The 22,368-nt window shown below is 39.3% G+C and overlaps 1 protein-coding gene across 1 annotated transcript in view; it reads right to left on the bottom strand.

Annotated features, from left to right (window-relative positions):
* The window catches only part of AFF3 (ALF transcription elongation factor 3), a gene marked incomplete at both ends in the record, with an annotated part of 311,403 nt that overhangs the window by 126,194 nt on the left and 162,841 nt on the right, over window positions 1–22,368 (bottom strand). The window lies entirely within an intron of this gene.

The following is a 22,368-nucleotide window of genomic DNA, read 5'->3' as shown; positions in this document are numbered from 1 at the left end:
TCTCTAGTGTAGAATCTTAAGGTATGGACATTTTTTTTTTACATGTTCAGCATCAACAGCCACAGTATTTGGTACATAGTAACTTACAAAAATTAATATGAGAAATAGTGCCAGGCATGACAACCCTAAAAAGTTAGAAGAAATATGTTAGAAGAATTGAAGAGTAAATAACATCCTGCCTAAGTAGGGGGACTGCTGACCCTATCAAGAGTCTGCCTGGCAGATGCTTTGCTGGGTTTTGATATCATTAACTGACTGTGGAATTGTTTCTCAGTGATATTCCAAGGAGCCATGCAGAGATCCACAATCTCCTAAAATAATACTGGAGTTATACTTCTATGACTCATTGCTCTTTAAAGAGAAAAGAAATTTTATTGTTTGAGAAAAGGTGTGTGTGAGTCTCTTGCCCATCCTTCATTAGTGCTGACGGAACTGCTTCCTGACCTGGTATGGACTGAGCTGCTGCATTTTTTACATAGTGGAAAGTCTCTGGCTGTTCTGCCAATGAAAGGACCAGCCCTTTCAACACAGTTTATTAGCAATAAATGTCACCTTTAAAGCATTCTTGATAAACAGTTTATTTCCTAATAAAAATTGCATTCTTTTATTTTATTTGAGGCTAAAAAGTTACATGATTTATTATACTTTTGTAATCTATGTACGTGCCTCTAATCAGAGCATCATCTGGTTTGCAGTTTTAGTATCAGAATTGCTTTGCTTTTCACTTCTTTGAGGCAGATCATTCATCTTATGAATTCTTTATCTGATAAGTGCCAGCAATAACAGTATATAGCAATTTTTAATATACAGTAACTTCTTAAAACTCAGGCAGCAAAAAACATAGGCAATCAGATTGCTGTTTGCTACAAGTATCTGGCACATGTGCTACTGTTTGCAAAAGATTAAGGAATTATGTATTAAGAAATATTCCATCAGTAAAAGTGTATGACTGTAAATTGACAAAAAGGAGACTTGCAATGCTGATATTTAACCCTAAGTCTGTTATCTAAAAAAGTACCACTTTCACACCTGCTTTTCTTGCTTTTCCCTCAGAAGACCATTTATTTTGTGGGAAATGTGATGTTGCATACATAGACTAGAGGTACTTCCACTGCTAAAACCCTGTTTCCAACCAAAGTATTTTTCCCTACAAGTTGAGGTGCTGAGCCCAAAAGAGCACACGGGAATGATTAAGTGTCCCTTTCTCCCAAAGGGCAATGCTTTACGTTATCTCTGTCAATGGAGGAATGGGGGAGCCAGACTGGGATCATCTGGTGGCTTTGAGCTGAAGTTATCCTACTTGTGAAATATTCTGTTTGGTGCTTGTGATTGCCGTTTGCTCAAGGAGCAGTTCTTCCAGGTTATACAATTGGTGGCCCCACTGTCACCTTCAGGGAAACATCTCCTGAGGCATCTGCTCTGTGCCAGCACAAACCAATCTGTTACGGCAGCAGAGCTCCTTCCTCCCACCTTGCCTGCCCGAGTCTAACAATGATGCCTTCATCCATGGAAAGGACCAGAGAGTTGATTAAAAATAAGGGTGACCTTTCTTTTTGACATGTCAAAATCTTTCATTTCTTCTTTTCTCCAACATTATTTCTCATCCACACTTCAATGAAAAATAGCCTTAAAGGTGTGGTGTTGGTGGTTTTTTTTTTTTTTTTTTTTTTTTTTTTTCCCCAACTAGCTTCTATTCTCTTATTTTTACTTTCAGTTGTGGTATATAATAAAGCTTTCTACATAATTTAAATTTGATGTAACCCTTTCTGACACAAAATTTTTTTAGTAAGACCACTGATATCTGCCTGGGTTAATAATTTGCCATTATCATGAATATCTCAATGTGAATTTACTAGAATAATACATTGAGCTGTGATCATACTGTTTATTTATCTCTACCCTTTGAAACTCAGACAACTATAAAATTAAATAAAATTAGGAAAAAATAATCAGAAAACCACCATGAAAAGTGTCTCAAACTACAGGCTGTCAGCACCGAGTGGTAAGATTTAAATGTAGTATAATATTTTTTGAAAACAGAAACATTAAACTATGTGCAGAGTCTCCTTCTGGCTGCCAAGAACAGAGCCTCAAAAATCAGGAGAAAGGATTTAGGTGTCCAGAAAATGTCAACACTTTGCAAGATCAAGCAGAAACAAATCCAGAATATGTTCAAGTGTGCCAAGTCTCAGGATTTTAGATTCTATCTGAAGATATTTGAGACAGATTCAAAACACTAGTAGGGACATATGATTATACTGAGATTTTTTTTTTGGTACATGGTGTGAAATGTTGGAAAATGCAAGCCTAAATGAAAACTATTTAACTAACTAAACAGAAAGGAGTCAAATTTCATTGTAAAATGAACTTTCATGCACATCTTCTCAGGTAACTTGCCTGTCTTTGGAGTTTGGGATTGGTAGTACTGGCATACGGCACCCACTGGACTGAAAACTCTTTGAAAAGGACTAATGAAAATTTAAATGTATTTAAGAGCCTTAGCACCTTCAAATTGGTGTTACAACATTGATTGACACAAAAGGTTTTTGAAATTAGAAAGAGGAACAAAGCAGGGTCTTTTTTAGCATAAATCAAACAAAAATAAGTCAGAAACACCTAGCAGCAGAAAATGTTCCAGCCACTACAAGATAATGGTCCAATTTAAAACAAATTTATAGTCTTCTTCAATCTTGATTAACTTAATCCTAAAGCCCTGAACAATGTCAACTAAAGAAAGTACTTAGAAGACATTTGGGGTCCAGAAGTGGGGAAAAGAAAGACTTCCAGATCAAAGAAGGAAGCCCTGACCAGGCTGCTTAAAAAGAGATGTGGATAATGATATGTTCTGCCCAACTGGAAAACAGCTCATTGGAGATGATAACTACCCTTCTTCTCCTGCAGCCAGATACACAAGTCCAAGGAGCAGCTCAGAGACCCTCTCTTTGTTTTCTAACACACATTTCTCCTTGTGAGAATAGCAGAAATGTTGTTTTGCACTGACATCTTTGTGCTGCTGGTGGTGATGGCACGTCTCATTCACATGCATACTGTAACTCTACAACCCTGCAACTCTACTCATCTCTACCTGTAGTAAATCAGTTTTCAGCAGTCATACATAAATGTCCAGTTTTACAAGCTATAAAGGTCCAAGACTAGTTAATCTTACTCAACATGCCAACTTGGTTTTTCTTCTTTCTGAAGGGAAAACCTACAAATAAAGATTTCTATAATATTGCATATCCTTGCTCCAACTTCAGTTTCTGCAGCAACAATTAAGTAACCAGACATTTCTTGGGGATTAATGACTGCTTGGCAGTGTTTTGTTTGGAGCTTTTAACCCTAGCTTGTAGATAATTTTTCAGGAAAAGTACCATGCAGAGGTAAATAATAGTTATTCACTCTAGATTTAAGGGAATGCTATTTATCTAATGTCATCAGTCTTGCTGCATGGCACATGATACCGGGAATGGTTGAACTGATTCAGAAAAATTGTAATTAATAAAAAGTAAGGAGATGGATATCATCTAGATTTAAAGTCTTACAGCAAGTATAATCTTGCTGTTCACTCAGTGTCAAAACCAGAACTTATCATTGGGTCATTAGGAAAACTGACTGTTTAATCCTCCTCTCTGCTTGTGCTCATCTAGCTGATTTTTGATTAATAATATTTTGTCTCTCTACACATGATGATTTAAGAAATATTTGTGGCACCTCATAAATGGCCCTGTCAAACACCTTTTGAAAGTTATTTTAGCTGACTCAACTTCATCCACTGCTCTACTGACATGTCACAGGAATTACAGGAGATTTGTGAGACACAATTTTCCTTTGCAAATACTCTTGCTGGTTATGTCAGGGGGAATGGAGAGGATCTGTCTTTGTAGTTACCTACAATGAAATGCAGATTTTAGGGAGGCACTGGATATATTTATTCTGCTGGAAGTCGAGGCCATGCAAAGCTAAGGCAGGGCTTTCCAAGACCCTTTAGCAAGTGATCACAAGACACAGTTTGAGAACATCTAATCTAGTTACTCTTTTCTTCACAATATTATCTTTATTTTTTTCAACACAAGTCTCTCTTTTTAACTGCTGTCAGTTGGCAATAATCCCTTTCAGTTCAATTAAGCTACCTTGCCACTAGCTGACAACATGGCTATGATTTTAGTGTCAAATATCCAAAGCAAAGAGTCAGACACTGAAACTTTTGGAGACTGTGTTGAAGCTGACAATATTTCACTATGGTAAGGTTCCTATCATGTGAAAAGCCAATTTTCTTTTTTCCAAAATTGGTTCCTGTAGAAATTTTATTGCTGCAACTTTTCTAACCCAAAACTCCAATATGCACCTATAAAATGAAAAGATAAAGCTGTTTTGTCTTGTTTCTTCATGATGTCACTTATCCATACTGAGAATTCCTTTTCTACTTCCTCATCAGCCCCATAGTTTCCTTTGAGCAATTGATAATTTTCTGCTTTCCATTTGAGCATCTCTTATTGGTCATTATCCTTTTGATATCATGTTATTCAGAACCATCACCACCCGACAAAATATCTTATAATTTTCCAGCTTCTGTTGTTTTCTTTTTTACTTACTTTCTCTCCACTCATTTGGATGGGTTTAATTTATAGTTAATATTTGTCATGTGAGATGCAAAATGCTTTCTAAACTTGAGATAAGTGGCACACATGGTTTCACCCATTAACTGAAGAATGAAATAAGGGAACTACGGTGAGCTCCCTATCATGGTGCTGAAATTGCAGTAAGGACACTGAGCTGGGTGCCAGTTCAGCACTGAACCTCAGTCAGCAGTTCTTCTGTCTCCCCTACTCCTGCTAAAATGATTTCAAGGAATCATTTTTTTTCATAGCAATCTGCTGCAAACACATTCTACCACATTTCCCCTTTGGCACCAGTCCCAAGACTCTCCAAATGCTCCGTCGCTTTCTGTAATAGAAATTCCTTTCATTAGGCTTCATTTGGTATAATGTCCAAAGATACATGACAATCCACGGGCAAGTGCTTGTCAAGGGGTATTTTTTTTTTTTTCTAAACAAAGAAATAAAGGTAATTGTGTAGCTTGTGACTGTGTCATTTTGCTGTGCTTGGTCCTTCAGACATGCACAGATGGTCATCAGCAGAAACTGCCTGATAGAAACAGGACTTGTGAGTGTGTGTGCGCGCAGGAGCATGCCCGTGAGCTGGGAATAAAGAAAGGAAAAAAGAGAAATTAGGCCCATGGAAAGGGAGAAGGTAAGAGATTTTGCAGACTGCAGCACTAAAGAATGTGTTCAGCATTAAATCTCCAGATATTTGGTATCTACAGAACGAAACCATTCCAAATCATGAGCATTTGCAACGTGATCTGTGGATCAATTCACCCTACAGCAAATCAGAAATGCCAGTGCAGTAAGTTTCTGTTTGGAATATGTTATTTCTGCTTTAGTGGAATCATCCTGAAAATAACCTGCAACACTTAGTCAAGGTTCAGAAATCTAGGACAGATAAATGTAAAAGAAGGCTACAGCTGCTTACTTATCAAACTGACTTATTTAGGTCCTTCATTTGTATGATTATAGTTCTTTAACACAGAGGCCTGCAAATTTTTATTCATTTTGGGGGGCAATAAATGAGCCTGTAAGTCTAGAAGAAGTTATGGATACCTAAAAGAAATGTGGTTTCAATCTAAAAACAAGTTAATTAGCTTATAATCCATGTCATGCTCTCTCATACCAGAGTTTAGGACAAACCTCTCTCCTCCCCTTATTAGGAAAGGAAGGTGTTCTTTTACAGGTAAACCACGGAACAGCATTCCATTAATTTTTTACAAGTATTCTTCACTGAAATGAAAAAAAAAGGATAAAATTTCTCCTTTAGTCACAAAGATGAATATCTCTTCCTAGCTAAGAAACTATGTTTCTAGATGAATGCACTAAGCCATATGATACAACAAACTATCTGAAAACCAATCTTGCTTGGGCAAGCTGAGATGATGTGGTTAATCAAGGTACAATCTTTATTAGTGCATTAACCTCCTGCACCCAAGGACTATGGATTCTAATTCCTGAATTGCCATGCAAGACTGATGCAGCTAGTTTTCTAGTCTCAGTTGGCAGCAAGCTAACAGAAGTGGCTAATGAAGATGAATAGCTGCCTCTTGGGAGTGGGGGGAGGGAAAAGAGAAAAGGAAAAGACCTAGGATATTTCAAGGTCCAGATCTCTGCATGATTTCAGATAATAATGGAAAAATGCACATAGCTGACATTTTCAGACTGTAACAAGCATGTTAATTCTTAGGCAATGGTAGTGGCCTCAGGATTGCTCTGGAAACATTTCAAGAAGTTTAAACAAAGGCTATTGAGAAAAAAAAAATACCAGGACACTGGTCAGGGTCTTACTCTTGTTTTGATGGATGATTGTATTAATACAGACAAAAAAGGCAGAGAAAAAAATGCTCAAAGCTGAAAAGCAGACACATTTAGCAAGGAAAACATCTGCGGTTTGGAGAAGACAGAAATACCATCATGGTAAATATTTATCAATATTGAAATATCTTTTCCACAAATGCATGCAATGTTCTAATATAAACACTCCTTTAATTCAGACAAAAATACACTGCTAAATGCAGGGACGACATTGAAGCAAATTTTGTGGGGAAAAAATCCTATTTTTTTTTTTAACTAGAAGATTTTTTTCCATATTCTTATGTTGCAGGAGGCTGTAAGCTTTGTGATTAGCAATCATTAGTGATCCTGAATCACTCCCTGGTCACAAAATAAAATAACAGGTCATTGGTTTGGTCTAATTTGTTCTTAGTTCCAATTTCATACCCCTGAAGCCATTTTAAGAGGACTGGGGGTACCCTAAAGACTTACTTGGTTCCTGGAAACCTGGGAGCTCACTCAAAGAGCTGTTTTGTGCATCCACACTGGAGATTCACCAGTGAGTATGAATTGGTATTTTTAGCTCAACTTGTTCAGCCAACTGATTGAGCATGTCAACCTTCACAAACTTAGGGGCAGCACAGTGATGCCTGTGTGCTCTGTGCACAAGTTATGTGCAGACACTACATGAAGTAAATACCTTGTACTCTGGGTTAAAGTTTAAAGTGCTACCAGAATGCCTTCTGACCAACATACCTGAGAAGGCTGCCAAACATAACAAGAAGCAAGGAAGCTTCTGTTCTGTGCTACTACAACGAACTTGGTCAGTGTGAAAAGATGACAGAGAAGGTAAGAAAAACCCATAAAAAGAAAAAAAGTCAGAATTAAAGTATTAGAAGTTAAAACACTGTCAAACATAGCTCTATAAAGTAAAGTTCCAAGAGGTTTCCCACTTATGGTTTCTTAATGCAATTAAATTAAATCTGTTCAGTTTACAGGTGAAAATTACACCAGGCTGGAGCCTTCGGCTGAAGAGCTGAACATCAAGACAGAGACTCTCCTTTCCTTTTCCCTGCCATAAAACAAGAGGTTCTGCAAGGCAAAGCAGCCTGTAAATCCTTCCTGGACAACCTTGCATAGATATGGCTGACTGCAATTAGCAAACAATTTTGTTTATGATGCTCTGACAACTTGGGGAATCTGTTCATATACAAGTCATTTATTCAGAATGAGATTAAGAAATCAGTGTAGCACTGTGTGCTTCAGTGTATGTGAATTCAGCCATCTGTTCTCAAGGTTACATCATGTGCCTCCTAGATCTGAATTGACAGAAAGATGTTAAATCTTGCTGGTTTGTATTCTAGAAGTAGCATAATGGCACACTGTGATGTCTCAAGCCAACAGATACTAGTTAAGCTAAGGGTACAGAGGTGTATAGAGCTGAACACAGACAGGTCCACGTCCGGAAATTAAGAATACCAGAGACTGAGACACTGGATCCAGAAAGGAGTTACGGATCATCAGAGGACAGAAAACTAAAAGCAAACATCCCACATCTCATATTCTTGCCCAAAGAGCTTACTCCATCAGAGTGGATTTTAATAAGGTAGCAAAACAGAACTGGGTATGCCAGGGCTGTAATAGCTTGTTTCCTTGAACACATTTCTTAAGAAATGCTGGAAATTCTGAGGAAGTGAAAAAAAAAAACCTGAACAGAGAAAAGATCACAGATGAAATCAGCTCTGTTACACTAAGAGCCACTATGCTTGATTTCTGTAAGCATCTTCATGGGGGAAAACCCCCTGTAACATGACTTCTAGAAAACCTATTCCTATCTAACTGTCAAGTGTCCCAAAGAAAGACAGAACCTCTACTCAACACCTTCAACAGGATTCTCAAGAGATGACTTAAAAAATCAGCAGAAACTGCTGTGATACTGCCAGATCACTATAATAGAAAAAGACAAAAATCACTAATATCACCAGGGTTACAATACATGTACTTCTTGTACTGTGAGACAATGGATAGAAGAACAAAAAGGCAAGGTGAAGGTAGGAAAAAAAGAACAACTTTTCATGAGCTGGTGGTTCACTGCAGGGATGCAGTGCTACAGAAATGCCTATCTCCATCTCTTCAAGTCATAAGATAAAGGACGTTTTTCTGAATTATATGCTTTAGCCAAATACAAGAAAATAGGTTCAAGACAGGGGAGAATGGCTGAAGCTATCTGGTTTGTCACACAGGTCAGAGCACTGGTCATTCTGGGTGATAAGAGACACCATTCAGACTCATATCTAAAATGTAGGTAAGTGGGATTTTCTTGTTGATTTTTCAGTCCATCAAAATCCTCAGCATTTATGGTTGTCAATACATACTTTATAAGTCAAGAAAACACGTGAACCATTTGTATTCACACGTGACTATTAGGCATTGACCACAAAAGGAGTGACTGCGAGAAAGAGATGTCTCATTGTGCTTTAGAAAACATAGAAACAGAAGATTCTTATTTTCTTACGTATCAGTAACCTATGGTCCATAGTTATCCTCTGGTGCTTTTGATTTCATAAGCTCCTGATGCACCACAATAAACCTCGGGGATTTGAGTGTGGAGGTAAACACAATGGAGGCATTTGCCCTACACTCTTGCTATGGTCAGCAGAAAGATAGCATGGGGCACACCAGTGGAGCTAAGATCTGGACCATCCTCTAGGAGAGTGGGGAGAGGGCTGGAGGCCAGTCCCTTGTGGCTGTGTAGAGAAATGTTAGGCTTGCCAGCAGCATGGTATGGTGGGAGTCCTTGCGAGGGCACTGCGCACAAGCCGGGAGCCCTGTGCCTGGCTAGGAGCTCTGATCACCATCCTGTTCTCAGGAGTCAGTGCCATGAGCACAAAACAGCACTTACCATTACTCCTTACTACACACGAGGTGGCCTTTGCAATGCTGTCAGAGGCAGGCAGAGCCCCTTTGTTTGCCTCAGATGTCCCTAGGCAATTTGGCATTTCTTGTTAAAGCTCATTTTCTGCGTGTGCTTCTCTCTAGCTGCAAACACAGCCATGGAGCAGTGAAGGAGACCATTCTGAAGCTGTGCAATTTGCATTTTTCTAGTTCTTATATTGTGTTCCTCAAAGCTCTTATTGTCTCAAGCTCTGTCTGTTTTAAGCCCTGAAACAGTATTTTGTGCTTATTATACACACTGGCTTCCACTGACTACTGCAAGGTAGTCTGCAAACCTGAATTAGGCATCCCAGCACCCCCATAATCTCTGCAAATACCATAATATTATTATGAGTTACAACTCATAAAATTGGAACTAAGGTTGAAAGACTCTTGAGTCAGAAAGTCCCTTAAGAAAACCCTTGTCTCGACATAAATGGCACCGAGGGTGACAATGTCAATCTGTGATTCCAGATGGGAAAAATAGTACAAGGTATGAAAATACACATCAAAGACTTAAATCTACTCTGAAAGCATGTTCTAGTTTCATCCATTACACCATTTATTTAATTAAAAAGTAGATTAACACCAGTATCTTATGCATTATTGTAGACATTGTCTGCATAAGAAATCTGAATGTATTAAAAAAAAGGCAATTATTTTTAAACCATTTTAACCAAAACAAAATACAGTTAGATTTATCCAAATTGTTTAAAACCACATTAAATTATTAGAAAGCAAAATAAATTGATCTTTGAAATGGCCTTTAACTGTTTAACTTGAACTGCTGAAGGCCTTGTATGGGGCACAGAAAACCTGTGTGGAACAGCGTGTCACGCTGCCTCACCATTTCTAGGTATTCTCTGCTGATGCTGTACCAGATTCTCGCCACAAAGACAGCTTGGTTTTACAGCTAGAATGATATGAAAAATGATGCTAGCAAAAGTTTTTACAACTCTCTAAAAAATTCCTCAATATGTTTGCCAGCAAACAGTAGGTGATTATGAAATTATAGGCTACATTATGAAAGAGGTATGCAAGGAAATAAGATGGTTACAAATGCTTGTTTATTTTTGAGCTCTTAACTACATGATTTACTTATCCACTTTACAATATAATTAACATTCCTTTGCTGACATTTAAAAAACAAGAATGTATATGTTTTCTTTTTTTTAACCTCATAGAAATCATGTGGAAAAATTAAAGTAATACATAAAGAAAAAGGAAACAGGACATATCATTACCACTATTTATTTATGTTATCTATTTTTTAGAATGCAGGGAATAAGAAATAACTGCCTTAGCACTGGAAATTTAAAATACTAAAAGTCACAAAAGGCTGTTTAATGGCAGAAAACATTATTTTCTTTTGATTTCTTTTTATAAGAAGCATCAAACTGCAATTCATTGAAATGAGAAGGTTCAGATAACGTCTACCTAGCAATTAATATCCACTTAAGCCTTCAGGGACTTCTCTGCCCAAGCAAGGTTTTCATCCCTGTTGATTAAAATTAGTCCTGTTGGTCAGTTCTTTTTCACTTTGAAAGAACTTCTTAGTAAAACAAAGCAGTGGATATATCTTTCAAAGCTTTAGCATACATAAAAGCCCATCAGAAGAAAGACCACAATGTAAAGCTTTTTTCTCTACCATATAAAACCATACTAGCTTTTTTCCCTACCAATAAAACCATATATTGGCAATACCCTCAAAATGCAACGGAGTCAGTTGGAGATTTCTGCACTGGTAAAAGAGTAATAATGAACATTTCAGGGTCCTGCAATTAAGGTGGCTTAAAATAATTTGCATGGGCAAGGCAACTACATCCAAAGGAGAGAAGGTGATCTAGAGGTGACCCAATTAGTGCAACTCTGTGTTCAGAATACCAGACATAAAAAATACCAATGGTAAAAACTCAGCTCATTTCCAGTGCTGGATTACATCAATGAAAGGGAACTTGTGTTACAGCAAGGCAAGGGTTTTGCAGACTGTTCAGAAACAGAAGCACTCATAACACTTGTGCACCAGAAAGACAGGAGTTTTAAGACAGAGGATGTGATAAAATGAGATGAGAAAAGATAAAAACTGTACTTTCAAATTAATCTTTTAATGCCAACTAGCAATAAAGTTTTTTGTAGAGTCTGTTCGGTTTTATTGATAGGTTCAATGTGTTGAATCCCCATCCATATTTTAGCCTCGGTGCCTCGACTCGCGCTGCCATTGGTTTCTGACGCTTAATCTCATTAGTGCAGCTATTTGTACTGATATACCCAATAAGGTTGCTAACACTACCTTAGCTAAGTGTTATTTATTGTATCTGTATATACAACAATATTAACACAGTCAAGCATCAGCATCGGCACTTGAGGGCACCATTAAATTCACCCAGTGTTCAGTGAGAGATTTAATGATGGATTTAATAGTATTAAATAGGAAAAAATGCCCTTGGCCTTTACATTCTCATTTAAAAACATATAAAAGAGTAGTAATTCAGGCAGTTATACTTCTTTCAAAGATTTTCCTTTAGTTATTGTATCTTGACCAAAGACAGCAGCCCCCTGGCCTATCAGAATCACCAAACTGTTGGCAAATTCAGAGTCAAGTTCCTACAACAAATATGGGTGAGTTTGCTGCTAAAAAAATAAACACTGGTGAAAAATTAGCACAATGATGTTGCCTGTGATCTACACCGATGAGACTTCTGTTAGCAATAGAGGCAAGCAGAGCTGTGAAATAACTGGACATTATGTTTTTATGGTGACTTTTTCCATGAAATATGAAAACACTGAAGTTCTGGGGGGTTTTGTGCAGTAGCATGCCTGCTGAATTTTTTCATACTTTTTAGCTGCATTTACCTTGCTTTCTTCCCATCTCCAGATGTCTGTTACTAAATCACAGAATTATTTGTTTAGGCTGGAAAAGACCTCTGAGTAAATAACACTCTGAGATCATCAAGTCTAACTATTCATCCAGCACTGCCAAGTCCACCAATAAACCAGGCCCCCAAATGCCACATCTAGTGATACATCTCTTAAGTATCTCCAGGGATGGTGACTCAACCGCTTCCCTGGGCAGACTTTTCTGATGGACCTACTGATGTTCTGGAGCCCATCAACAAGAGAATTTCACTCAAGAAAGGCATGGGAAAGGCTTTCCCCCCCCATCTTTGAAATAACTGCATCCTTTAGGTCAAAGAACTAGGACTCAGTTTGCACCGGAAACTTTCTTTATGCACTGCCTAGCCAAGTCTGAGCTCTCACATTCAGTTTGAAACCATTGAGTGGGAGGAAAAAAAAAATATTTGAAGACAAAAATTCTCCCTATGTGACCCTTACCAGTGACCAGAGGGTCACCTAAGTACCTGTGACTTCTTAGGCTTGGAAACCATGGGCCATATATGCAAGCTCACAGTGACTCCATATGTAGAACTGAATTTATAACACCAGGAATGAACAATTGTTCATTTGTAGGCTTTTTAAAAACATATTTTCAGTGTCTATCATGAAAAGGATTAAACACTTGTACTAGCAATATGAATACCGACAATTAAAAAATGACAGTAAACCCATCATATTTGAATTGAAACCAAATTTAAAAGGCTTTTCTCAGCAAATTTTCTCAGCAATTTTGGCATTGAAGAGAATATGGATCAAATAAAAATTATACTTCCACACACATGGGTAATAACACTTAAAACTAGAACCTTAGCAACAAATTGTGCAAAAAGCTACAACAACAAAAAAGCTGATGTGATTGCTTGTCAGGGAGCATTCATATTTTCCTCTAAAATTTCCCTGCTTGTAAATAGTTCTACTGACACAGATACTGGGGTATTTTGAATAAACTCACTTTATAACTTGTCTCAATATAACACACCTAGTTTAAAGCATGAGTTATGCAACAGAGACAAAGAAAGGGACAGGCCATTCCCATTTCTTCACACACCCAGGCATGCTGGATTACTTATAGAGTGTTATATAAATATGGACATGTTTGATTCCATGGTACTTTCCAAAACAAGGGTAAAATATTGCTGACATTCGACCACATCACAGGTGAGAAAAAGCCATATAGAATGCACAGTTCACTTCACAACAGAAAGGCGATGGGGAGTAGGCTAAAGGAAGTATTATCTGAGGATGAGAAGAAATCTCATTTTTTACCAGACAAGCCCCCAGGTCTCTGATGTCATTTCAGTACATGGGTCTTTGGCTATTGCAGACACAGCTGACATCCTCATACAATGAAACACATGCTTCTCAGTTTATCTGTTTCAGAAAAATGAGTCAAGAAAATCAGGTTCTTGCTCATACCATTAGAGCCAGGACTCCTGCATCCCCGTTCACACTGTCATTTTGGAGCATTGGACCTTAGGTAGATCCACAGCGAAGGCTTAGTTTATACATCTGCAAGTATGGTGCATATGTAATATGCACATTTTGCACATTTATTTTGGATAATGAGAAAGCAATTTGCAGTTAATTAAAAAAAATTATCTTAAGTGGTAAGGTTTATTGAGTAAGTACCAGTATAGGTACCATAGAGCTGTCTTCTCTTGCAATCTACAATAAGATTTATTTAATTTTTTTATCATCTCTAGCAGCAGGCAATCCAGTATTAGGCATTCCTGAAACGACTTCATAGCACTTTGCCATCTTTGGATGAGATAATTGTGGTGAGCCTTTTGTAGGCTTTAAGCTTTACTTCTGTCTGTGTCTCAAAGACAACTCCCATTGAAGTCAATGGAAGCTAAATGCCCATAAATAGTAAGAAAAAGTAATTTTACCAGTGGCAGTAAGGATTTATAAATTCTTGAGCAGGCAAAATCCCTTTCTCAAGCTGGTTGCTAAAATGATATACTTTTAAGAGACTGAAAAGGTTCATTTAAAATTTGCTCTCTTGGTTAAATAATACTTACACAGGTTTTTGCATGCCGATTATGTATCAATTATTGTATAATTGCATCATTACTCTAATTAGATTAAACTGCATAATTGGGATGTCTAATTAGAGACTGAGAGGGGAAAAAGGTAACTTACCTGACATTAACTGTGGTTTTTGAAAAGGGGCTTCCACACAGATTTTGCCCTAGGGGCAAGTTTCCAGTGCAGGAATCACCAGCTTCCTCTACAGTGATAAGACTGAGGTGGACCCAGGTGCACCACCACCATCCAGACCCTTTCTAGAGCAAGTTTCTGATAGGGAGGGCATTTGCCACTTGGTCCCTTATCAGCGAGGTGTGTCAGAGCACTGGGCTCCAAGTCAGCAGTGACTGCAGTGAGGGGACGTGGTTCATTGAGGTTGTGTGGAAAATTTTTTGCAGAAAATCAGAGGTAGTGTCAAGGAAGCTGCTCCTCTCTTCCAAGTGCTGGTCTTCAGAGACCAAGAATTCTTGGTAATGAACAACTGCATTTTAAATAGAGATGCAGGAGGAGAACTCTTAACCAAAGAGCAGCAGGGGGACAAGCTGATCAGTACTCTGATTTTCCAGCTAGAAGTGGGGAGTTGAAGAGATACTTCAGCAAACAGAGTCAAAATGGGGTCCCAAAGCCTAAAGAGTATCCTCTGGAGGATACTCATGGGAAATACCAATATAGTACAAAATCTATTTGGAAAAGTCTGCATAGGAATAAATTGGTTTCTGACCTTTTGGACTGGACATCTGAGCAATTTTGGAGGATCACTTAAAAGTGTCAATCCTATACATGTTAAATGACATCTCACCACCTTACTTTTTTAAGAGTGCACTGAGATTTTGGGAGGAAAACAAGTAGAAGGCTGAACTGATGGAGCTGGATGTGAAATCTGCAGAAGTCTTCAAAACTATCTGCAGGTCATGACATAAGCTAAACACATTTTCAGTATTGAACTTAGGTGTTAGGACTTTATTGAAAGCTGTCGGAAGAATGAATGCAATAGGGTAGTGAAAGGATTATAATTTTGCTCCTCCAGATATACAAGTTTAACAGATTCATTTCTGCACCTTTATAAGACATAACAAGAGCCTAAAGTTGGAATGGCCTAGTTAAGGTGGAGGTGCCTTTGGGAGCAATGCCTCATGACAAGTAAAGCTATGGATACATAATTATGGGCAAAGGAGCCCAAGATTTGGGACCTCTCAGAATCTTTTGAACTTGGGAGACAATTTCAGATGAGGCTGAACTTTGTCCTTCAAAGGATGAAGCAGTGAGGGGGTGTCAGAGTCTGTCCGTGAACCACCACGTTCTGGATCTCTCCCCCATTCACTAGGAAAGGGTCCTTTTGGGCTGTTCCAAACCATGCTGAAATGCTAAGAGGAAGGGTCCCTTCCAGTTAGGAACACAAGGCCCCTGGAAATAATCTGCTTTAGATTGTGAATCTGCACGATAATTGTGAATGGGTATAAACACATAGTTGTTTTCTGGAGTCCTGGTCTGGATCCACTCAGCAAAGTGCCCCACAGAGACACTGAAAGAGCAGTTCCTGCCCCCAAAACACTTGCAGTCAAAATATGAGATGAAATTCAAGATGGATACAGAGAAAGGAAGCAATCCATGGAAACAAGGCCTCATTTTGACTACCAAATAGACTTTAGCACGCTAGGATTGTGTAATAGTGTTTTTAAAGTCCAAGTGCTACAAAGGTGTATTTGCTCTTTTCTTTCTTTCCCTAGAAATACCACAGCACATTTAACAAGTTGGCTTATCAAAGGCATCATTCACCTCAGCATCTCAACCAAGGCACAGTAACTAAGTTGAGGGAACACCAGCAAGGGCCAAGACGTATGTGTCTGAAAATAGAGGAAAGTAGATGTCTAAAAAAATTGTCTCATGGTTGAAGATGCTGATTGGCTCAGCATTCCTTCTGTTTTAGTTTATTATTTTTTCCCTGGTAACTTGAACTGAAATGGAAATGGCATGAGATGGTGAGATGCTGCTGTTGGGCTCCAACAAGAAAGATGTATCATGACTGAGTTGATCAGAGAGCTGCTGTGAAGCAAACCAGTCCATACAACTCTTACAATCAGCTTTGTAGAGGGTTCTGGCACTAATATATTTTGAAGAGTGTTGGCCAAAAAAACTTGGACTATCAGGTGTTGGCTGGCACCAGGTGCCAATTTTGGCTGTGGTCCTGGGAGACTAAGATTCACAGAAAGGCAACAGACAGGGCTGGCAGATTCATCACACTGGACAAACAAAATTGTCTTGATCCTGTTTATTTGAGTTTTCTAAGAATCACAGGCATCTAGAGAGTCAGTGGGCAAGTAGAGACTTTATTGAAGTAAAACATCAAGGGTTTTTTAATGAAGTGCATAACAAATAGAAGTTGGTAACAAGAAGGAGGCTGTCACTTCACCTCCTGAGCTGACAACCTGCATGTGAACGTGATGGGAGATACTGCTGTAAGTGGAAGAGGCAATCCTGCTGCACATCTGGCCTACTGATCAGCATGGATAGCCTTTCTGAAGCAATGGGAACCCATGAAACTAGAGTGCCATTGGAAACCAGAGCTGAATGGAAGAGTAGTGTGAGTCCACCCTTTTCCCTTTTCTTGCAAGTTACAGGAAAGCAGGTAGGGGAAAAAGGAGCCATGAGCTTTTTCAGAAAAAGCCCAGTGTGTTTCTTGGGTGAAATCTGCAGGTACACAGTTATTTCAGAGTGAAGAGTTAACTATCAGCCTTAAAACACTGTGAAAATTATTTGCAGGTACTTTTTAGTAAAGTATATTGATTCATCATGAAGTTAAACATTTTGGTCTTTGTAATTTCTTTTCTTTCATTTGCAATTTTCTCTATTAAAATTTCACAGAATTGTGAAATTAGTCCTATTATAAATTAATTATTTGCACATTTTTCCTGAAAAAGTAGGCTTTAGAGCATGTCTCACAGCTAATTTTAAATCTTCTGCAGCTTAAAAAGAATAAATGAATGAACTTCTTTTATGTTTCTTTCACTCCTCCCTGCCTCTGGTGCACATGCCTTTAGAAATAACTGCCCTGATACCACACCTCAAATTATATCTTCCAAGGGAGATGTTAGACAAAATCCCATTGACTTACTGGTTGTTGTTGTGTGGGTGCGAACCAAGGAACAGCATCTAAAAAAGCTTTTAGCATGCCAGCTTTTATCCAGCCTAATTAAAACCAGATATTATAACTACCATTTGCCCCCAAAATGAACAGTAGGCATACTAACTGCCAGTGCATTAAGTTTGGTTAATGAAAGGACTTATAATACACTGCTAACAAAGGTATGAGGGATGAGGATAATAAAGAGCCATTCGCTGCATGCTGAGGTCTGTGGCAGCCCCCAGTTCCCCCTTGCCTAGTGCTGGCAGCCCCTTCATGTGCTGTGGATCCACGTGAGCCTGCAAAAGCATCTGGGGGGTACATGTGCCAGAGCCACCACTGTGCCTGGGGAGCACATACAGCCCTGGCAGACAGCTCTCCAATTCAAAGAAGATTGGAAGAAGTAGTAATGAAGGGAATAAATGCTGGCACTCAGAAAAAAAAAAAAGTTATTTTGTTGTATGGAAGATATTTGTGAGTGATACTGTCTGTTATTACCAACTGCATTTTTCTGAAATAGATTTGCCTTCTCCGGGTGAGAATGAAGTGAGGTGATGAAGTCAGCTCAGTCCTGTAAAGCTCCAAATCTTGCACAACCTGACCCAAGCCGAGGCAAAACTGTCCCTAGACTTGAAAATGCTAATATACTAGGAGTTTGCAACAACACTATGCTGAAGCAGGAGCTACAGATTGTGTTGAAGAGCAGAAGAAATGAGTTTGAAAGGGAATTTTATAAGTTTCCCAGAACACCCAAGGTAGTACCTATATTTTGTTGTTGCTTTCTTAACCCTCGCTGTCATAGGACATATCTTAAATACATCACCACTCAAATTACTTCTCTGATTTTGAATCCCAATGAATAGAAACACATGGCGCCCTGCATGAAAACAAATTGCAGTGAAGGTGGAAACTAAAGATTAGCACTAATGCACATACTTTAGGCTTCAACCCCAAATTCAGGTAATAAAAGACCTGTTATATTTCTCTGAAACGTAACAGATGAAACCTCAATCAAAAGATATCCGAAGAAGCAGGATAGGATCAAGAACAGGGCTAATTTTGCAGAATTAAGGAGCAACATGAAGATTTTTAACGAGGAAGCAGACACCTTTGCAATAACTGCACTATGATATGTTGCCTAGCAACAAGATATAAAAATGATGTATAACGCCAGTAACTTCTTTCACATATGAAAACAGCACCCTACCAAGACAGCTTCATAATGTACTCTTACAAACTAAAAATCCATAGAGACCATTAAAGCCTCCATCTTCTGTAATATACTCTGTTAAACAATCATGTGTTTTTGTTAATGCAGTAAAACACTGAATTTATTTAATGATTACCCAATGATACATCAGCAGCAGCAAGCAGGAACATTTCTATTTTAAGCCTGCAGGATCCATCCCAAGATATCACACTTTGACAGAGAACAAATGCAATGAGCCATACCCGTGCAACGCCTGGGAGAGAGATGCATTTATGGGGGACGAATTAAAATCACCTTCTGTCTGATGAAAAAAAAACAAACAACAGCATTATTGGAATGCATGGGAATGCACTTATTACTTTTTTTTTCTTCTGTGGCTTGTAGCTTTACATGATATTGCTCATAGAGACCTCCTGTTTCCTGGCTCTGGAATGGGAGAGGCGAGGGGGGTGTCAGGGTGTGCCAAAGAGTGGGTCGTGACTGCATAATGTCTGCTAAAAGTAGTACTGTGAAGATGGTTGCACAGGACAGGGTGAAAGAGGGGCCTATCAGAGGGTGAGGTGCCAGGTGCTGGTGGGGCAATCTGCAGCCTGAGTGGAGGGGGAGCAGCTGGCTCTGGCAGCCCCAGCCCCAAGCAGACACAGAGGCAGCCTTCGCCAGCCCAATTACAAAAGATGGTCTACAGCCAAAATGCAAGCCCTGCAGCCAGAGAGCAGTGCCAAGACAGCAGGTCCTCATCTCTAGGAGAGCTTGTGAGGGAACAGAGAGAGTGAGGAAGTGCCCCGTGCCTTGGGGGGACTCACTTTCCTTCTGCAGCATCACACCCAGCAAAGTAATGGGAACAGCCTTAGCAAAACATGGCAAGTAAAACCAGAACACAATAACCTAAAGTTCAGGGCTGCTAATGTATTACAAGGCTCATTGAGGACTCATCTCAGACATGTCTGGTAGCAGCCAGTGTCAGGCTTATGGGGTACTTTGGCTCTGTTCTCATTATACAGACAGGAGAAACGAGACTTTTCTTATCTGCAATGAGAGGGGAGTCGGCTCAGGTTGTTACCTTGCATTGTTCCTGCATACTCATGGGGACAGACTACCTGTGAAACTGCCCTGCAATCTAGTGGCAACACAGCTCCTGTGGGAGAAGGTCCACAGGTCCACCCCATCGTGTAGTCCCTTGTTGTCCCTTCCCAGTCCCTTTCACATCTCCCTACTTTTTTTTTTTTTTTTTTTTTTTTTTTTTTTTTAAAGTTATGGGCTGAATATTTCCAAATGCTGGAATATTTCCAAATCCTCAGATTAATTGAGATACATGTTATATATGTCTGGAAATGAAGCAGATGAACACGGCACTTAATCTTTTGCTGATCTAATGCCTTGAATTTTAATCTTTGCTCTGCCACTTGCTTTTTTACCTTGAGCAAACCACAACAGCTCTCTGTACCTCAGCCCACCCATCTGTTCAAACATATCTGGTGATGTGGCCCTCTCCAGCTGACCCATATTTTATGGGGTTGCTGCAAGTCTGCGCCAGCGTGTAACTAGATACCACGACAAAAACATTAACCATGTTCTTGCACAAGGTAAGCACAATGCATTCTTGCACTGAACTTCTGAAAGTATTGCATATTCATAATGGATTGTATATTCGATGAACTCAGCAATGCCAAGAAGCAAAATCCAGATCATTGGGATTTCAGTGCTGGGAGTGTGGTGAATTATAGGATTCCAGGATTTGTTAGGTGCAGACTAAGGGACCAAGCAATTGAGAGCCCAAGTCCTGTGTAAGCAGGGAGGGGGTAGCATAGGCAGAGGGGAGAACAATCAGGCACAATCCTGACCTTCTGCCAGGATAATTTCTGCTGCAAGCCTTTGAAGGTGAAGTGTGGAGAAAAATTTAAAAATCCCATTCTTCATGTAGTACTGAGGACCTACAAAAATCCAGTGTCAGGGGACAAATAAGATCAAAGATAAGCTTGTGTGGTTTCCTTTAATCTAAGTGAAGGCCAACTTTTGAGCTCCAATGGAGAATTACAGTGTAAAAGGTCTTATTCTAAGCAGTTTTGTGGATTGAAGGTAACAGGAAACATGGAGACATTGGCAAGATATAGAAAAATATATAAATATGTAAATGCATAAAGGGAAGTCAAGTGTGACTCCCTTTCCTAATTGCCTAACATGATTCCCACTAGGTGCATAAATTACAGCTCCTATTAACAGCACTATGAATAATAATCAGTTTACTTTCTGGCTTGTATCTAAATATACTTTCTATATGATTTCATCTTTTATTCAGCTGTTTAAAAGCAGAACATCTAATTACAGTTCATATTAGTCTACATTAATTTTTTTTCCACAGAGCATGTGTGATGACTGATTTTCTAAAAACAGACAGAATTTTTTAGCATATGGAAAAATCATGTTATTATTAATACATTCCCGCATGACTCTACATTTCAATTCCCTTAATTATTTAGTCATTGCTGATTATGTCTTTTCACAATTCATTATCCCATTTCCTGCAACGTGGGCATTTTATTCATTAAGTGTCAAAACGAAGGGCCTGACCTCCAGGAAGATAATCAGGAAATAAGTGGCAGACATAAAAGGTCTGGGTTTCCCTTAAGTGCTCACTTATTTCGGTAACCGTGCCATGTTTTTAGTAAGCGGTGACAGAAGCGGAGCATTGTTGGTAATTGCAGGAGAGCGCGGGGCTGCCAGACTGCGGGAGCCGCTCTCCCCCACACGCGCCGCTCACGCAGCTGACGGCACAGAGCCTCTGACGCCAGGGAGGTGTCATGGATTGTGCCACGATACACAGCAGCACTGCCTCCCAATACCTGGTGGTAGAGAGACTGGATGGCTTTCCAACACCTGGTGGTGGAGACTGGATGGCTTTTGGAAGGGCAGGTTGGCGCTCTGCTACTTGTGTCAACCACAACGCTGGGGACTTGGCAAGCTCTCGCCAGTCCCAAGGGGCTCCTGCTTCTCAGCAGACCTTCAGACCATGCTGAGTTTTGGGAGAAAGCACTGCCCACTCCCTCCTGTTGAATCTGAACCTCTGGCAAAGGTAGAAAAGCCCGAGCCAGCCCAACAGGCGTGACCAAGGGTCACATTTCTAGCCTATGGGTTAGACCATGGGTGTTTAAGGCCAGGCCTTCTGCTTCAGGCTTTCACTGGATTGAAAACAGGTCCACACTGCAAACAGATGCAGAAGCACATCCCTGGCCTCCTGCACGAGCCTAACCTCAGCCACTGATGTGTGTATTAGTGTCTTAAAGACAGAATACTGGTGGAAAAGCACCTGTCTGTGTAAGTACTGTGCCTCAGCTTCCTGACCCCTAGCTCAGCCAACACTCCAAAGATGAAGGAGGTCAGCAGACAGGTGCGTCCCTTCTAGATTTTCAAAACCAACAATGTAACATGTGAGGAACATGGATGTGACATCAGCACTCATTTTTTCCCTCTACTATAGATTTTTGTCAAAGTCTATAGTATCAAAAATAGCATCATAACACAAATAACTATTGTTCAGTACACGCACACACACACAGCGTATCAATTACAATAAGAATATGAGAATGATTTAATTAGCTGCTGATAATTCCTGGTAATTTTGCAAAGTTGTGACTAAATATTTGCGGTATTTATAATATTTAATGCATACATATGGGTATCCCCATATGCGGGCATGCATATGTATAAAAGACATATACCATGTTTTATTGATGGGGTTTCTATGAGCAAAAATTAATTTGAAAAGCTTAATTTGAAAAGCTTTAATCAACATCACATTAATA

Source organism: Zosterops lateralis (assembly GCF_965231275.1).
Source record: "Zosterops lateralis genome assembly, chromosome: 2".
NCBI lineage: Eukaryota > Metazoa > Chordata > Aves > Passeriformes > Zosteropidae > Zosterops > Zosterops lateralis.
This window is presented reverse-complemented; position numbering and strand designations above follow the sequence as displayed.